This window comes from Lygodium microphyllum, chromosome 16 (assembly GCF_053477565.2).
Source record: "Lygodium microphyllum isolate KBCC chromosome 16, Lygodium_microphyllum_v1.1.10, whole genome shotgun sequence".
NCBI classification, from domain to species: Eukaryota; Viridiplantae; Streptophyta; class Polypodiopsida; order Schizaeales; family Lygodiaceae; genus Lygodium; species Lygodium microphyllum.
This window is the reverse complement of record NC_141150.1, coordinates 91615605-91620657: the sequence shown is the minus strand read 5'-3', so window position 1 is coordinate 91620657 and position 5053 is coordinate 91615605.

Below are 5053 nucleotides of genomic sequence, written 5' to 3'. Positions count from 1 at the left end.
TACAAGCTACAACTCCCTAATAACTTGAAAGTACGTAATGTATTTCATGTCAGTCTATTGAAAGCTTATGTTCCTAACCCAAACCACTAACGACCAACAAATTGTAATGCCCTATCACAAGGAGTCCTCCAACTTCAACCAAAAAAGATACTTGGCATGCACAAGGAGACTCTAAGAAGCAAAACCCTTAGAGAGTATCTCGTCCAGTGAAAAGACTACCCTAAAGAGGATGCCACATGGATTGACCTGAAATCACTATGTAACCAATACCCCCAGTTTCATTCAAGATGAGGACATCTTAATTCCTCTAAGGGAGAGAGAATGTGATATCCCGACTTTAATTTCAAATCTTCTTGACTTCTTACAAAATGGACTTGAAGAACTCTAAATCATTAAATGGATCAGATCTCGAGCAAAATGGTCCAAGGTTCGTAACCCAACATTTTTATCTATTCACAAGGACTGTAGCCATCCGTCATGGAAGTTACCATGTGAATAAGAGTTGTGATCCATAAGTTGAATTTGACCAAACACATTTTAAACTTTGCACGTCAAGTAAATCACAAATCTTTAAGATTAAAGCTTAAAAAGCTTTAAAAACTTATGAATAAAGAAGGAGAAGAAGACATTGTGAACAGGCCGCCCCCCCCTTTTTAATGGAAAAAAATAGTCCCATGAACCCCCCAATATCGGCATCTCTGATTCTGAATCAAAAATCTTGAATTCATCTACAGTAATTCAACAGTTAACTCCAACAATCTTCCTCTCTTCTTAGTTCGACGAGAGGCTTGGATCAAAGCAAGATCATTTGAGAGCCAAGCGAATCAGCCATGGCATCTCTCACAGCCTCTCTAGGCCTCAAATATCAAATCACCAACATTAGATTGCATCTTGAAAGCTTCTAGATTGCTAATTGACCAAGATACCCTCCATAAAGAGCTCTTCTTCTTGGCCATAACCATTCTCCTTCAATTTAATTATAAATACAAGGTATGAGAAGCCATTCATGCAGTCCAAATAGAGAGAAGAGGCCCTTATCAAGAGTATAGAGCGAGAGGAAGTGGGCAAGAGAAGCATGAGGACGGGAACCCTCATCACAAAGACAAGGAGGATACTCCACAAGCTCTTGAATTCGAATCCCCCATCCCTTCTATCTTATTTCTCTATGGAATCAAGACTCTTCTCGATTTTTCTAAATTCTTGATGATCGCCTTCCCCCATCAATCAAATTTCTGTCAATCTAAATACCCCCAACCTCCTTTGCCAAAATCCCCTTTTCAATACTTGCATCGGAAGAAGAAAGTTACAAAGGTCGTGGAAGCAAGAGCTGCCAATAATGCTACAAACACAATTACTACAAACGGAATGGTGAGTATGGGGATTACAAATGAAGCTATGAAAAAAATCAACAAACAACCATCATGGATCTTCAAGTAATATTTTTTTAAATTAAAACAACTAGTAGGCACCTTCATCCCATAAACATGCAATAAAAGCTGCATTCGTGAAATAAGATTTTATTCAATTCCTGCATAATCTTTTTAAAAGAATTCGTTAACCACAAATTCTAAGGGATAACTTGGGTCTGTACTACACAAGATGAACCTAAGCAAGTACAAGGAAGGTATTGTGTCCCTAAAAGATTTAATGTTTTTTATTTGTGTTGATTGAACAAAACCTTTGATGAGTAATCACAGATGCTAATCCCAGTATATAAGAGACCTCAAGATGAAATTGCCAAGGGATACTATTCGTAATTAAACTAGCCAAGATTTTCTTTTATTGCGGGCAAGGACCCACAAAACTCCAAAGGGGTTATCCTCAATAAAATTCTTGTTTAGATTCAGTCCAACTAGATCCCGAGAAAGGGAAAATCTAGGAAGACTATCGGAAGGTATTGCCACTTACACTAATTTTGCCACTTATGCTAATTTGCCATGATGTTATTATTTTTGGAAAGAAAAGATTTGTCTTGGAAATAAACTTGTTAAAAAGTTTATAGACAATGCATTTAAAATAAGATGTTTGTGATTGTAAGCTAGGTACTTATCTTTCCTAAAATCATCAAGCTAAAAGATGGATGACTGATGACTACATATTGTTGACTGAGGCAGTATTCTAGTATGAGCACAGAACGCCACAACTGAGGTAGTGTTCTTGATGGCGCTAGACCTCCCCAATGCCAGCGTGAATAAAACCTACTCCAAGGGGCTTTTCTTTCTTTTTTTATTTCGCATTAGTGAGTTTAGACCAATCATGAGGCAAAAGGTCTTGTTGTAAGCAATTCTAGTCTCAACAAGAGGAGGTGAGGATACCAGGGGGCTCTGGTCATAAACTCTTTAGGCTCTAACAAACTGCCAACTACCCTTCGATTTCCAAATTGTGTCTTGGAAGTTCCAATACTAGTTGGGGAACAAAACTTGGAGAGAATAATACCTTCGAACAAGAAAATATTTGTAAAAAGTCATTTTTCTGAAAGGAACTATTAAGAAGGAATTGCTTTACTCTGTTTTTGTGTCGTGAATTAAAGGCGTATAAGGAATTTGTATCAGGAGATAATTCAAAGAAGCTATTTTTATATGTTGAAACTAAAGTGGTAGGTAATTAGGTAACTAAAAACTACTCTCTCGAGGGAAGCGAGAGGATGGACCTCTAACAAGTCTAGACCTATGGTTGGGTGGTCTTGGTAAGCCGAGAACTTTCCTAAGAAGGAATAAAAATCACAATTTTTTTTAATAGACCATTAGAGATTAGGAAGCCTAACATGCATCACTTTAGAACCCTAGGCAGAAGGGATTAAAGTGACATACTTCTCCCATTCTCTTGAACCTAGCACAACGTAAGTCCGCTTCAGTCAAAAATTCCTATAGGATATGGAATCTCAAACTGCTAATACTATTCAACTGTTAGTAATAGATTTGTGAACAGAAAGACTCAGGTCAATCCTCCTGGGAACAGCTGGAACTTCCACTATGAGGTAGACTCAAGTGAGCCTAGTTAGCAAACTCTAAGGGTTTTCGTAAAATCCCTAAATGGCGCTTCCTAGGATATCTTTTGATGGACTACTAAGAAAGTACTGCCAAGGAAAGCTCGAGTGGGCACGTTACATGGGACCACATACATGCGAATGAATGAGAGCCAATGGCTCACCCATGCATATCATACCATATCAAGATTATAATCCGATGTTAGTGCAAGCTTGATCCCCAACCTAGAGAAGAAATCTTTACACTCATCATCATGTAGCTCTCCTCAATCAATTGTAATCTTTCCTACACAACCATAATGACAACCATAACATATCACATTCTCTAGTAAAAATTTGCGTATGGAACTTGTAGCATTAGTCCTCAAAGCTAGGTCTTCAACTTGTTTTTTAAGTTCCTCCCATGCAATCACAATATATCTCATCAACCATAATCCCATAGGCATGGTCATCAGATCTACAACCCATTTGTACTACATAGAGAGAGGATAGGTAGGATGCAAACCATCATGGTGCCTCATACAAGAATACATCTACGCATGTATAGCAAGTCTCTACAAACTATAAGACATCCATGTACATGACTTTCCACCAGTATCTCTCTTTAAAATTCTCGAATGTAGCCCAAACACCCTTATGACTAGCTCATAGACTCTCATGAAATTCACACATAATCTACAACAACTCACTAGTCCTATCACATACTACTCACAAAGGAGTTACTCTTTTATGCCTTGGATGCTTCCAAAGAAGGCCATTTAAAAAAAAAACAACATCATATAAATCCTCTATAAAATTTTCTACAAAAGAGATAGAACATTCATGATTAAGCACAATGCTTGCAATTTCAGCCTCTTTATCATCATCCATCATGTCCTCTTCATCTTCATATCTTGTTCTAGACAACATATTAACCACCACTAGGTTATCCTTTCCTAGTATATATTGGAATTTAGGATTCATAGATTTTATGTAGGCAATCCTTCATAACATAGCAATGTCACGAGTACGACAACTCATAATCATCCCAAGAAGAGGTAAACAATCTATCTCTCCACAATTCATTAGTGCTCTAACAAAATACTCATTGTCACATTTCAAAGTTTTAACCACTCCCCAAAATCCTCTCTTAATCTATGGATACATTTTTTTCTCTCGTTCTATTTTGTTCCAAGTGATCTCTTGGTCTAAAGGGAAGCTTTTATGATTCTCTATTGTTGTAGAAGCAAAGTTTATTGTTGTTTCCTTACTACTAATGATAAGCAAAACCCTTGCTATAGGTGCTCTACATGTGTGGACTCAATAGAATCAAATTCCTTACTAGTACTAGGGCAATTATTACTAGTTTAGGAGCTCATTGCTCACATCACTGGTGTTCTACATGTGTGGAATCAAGAACCAAATTCCTTACTGCTACTAGGGCAAATATTACTAGTCTAGGAGCTCATTGTTCACATCACTGGTGTTTTGATTTGCAGCCTCATATTTTGATGATATAGCATTACAACAAACCTTATATAAAGGTTTTAGAACACCCCTCACACATGCACTAATCTATAGGTGTGAATTCCTTGATGGCTCCAACTATGCAATCTATGATGACTCACAAAAGCTCAAAATTTCTATGCAATTGTTGGGTATAAAGCAATAAAAAAGAAAATTTTGAGAACTAAAAGCACATTGAGGAAATACCTCTCTCCTTTACTTCTTGCACAATCAAAGATTGAAAGGCAAGTACAAGAGCCTTTGTAGTAGTCCATGCTGGCATAGGGTGCTCTTGTTGCTATAGATTTCTTACTCCTCAGATGACACAATGCAAAGTCAATCTTTTTCTTTGAGTGTCAACAAGGTGCTATATAGTTTAGACTTTACTTTCAAATTCTTATATGTATATATATATATATAAAAGTAAGAAAGTAAAAAATATTATCAATGGGGCACTCCCATTAAATCAATGCAAAGGCCCTCAAGGGGAGTTTCACACATGCCATAGCATGAAAGGAAAATTTCCTATCTATTTGGCTAATGGGGCACCCAAATTACATGCACCTCCATTACTGCTTCAAT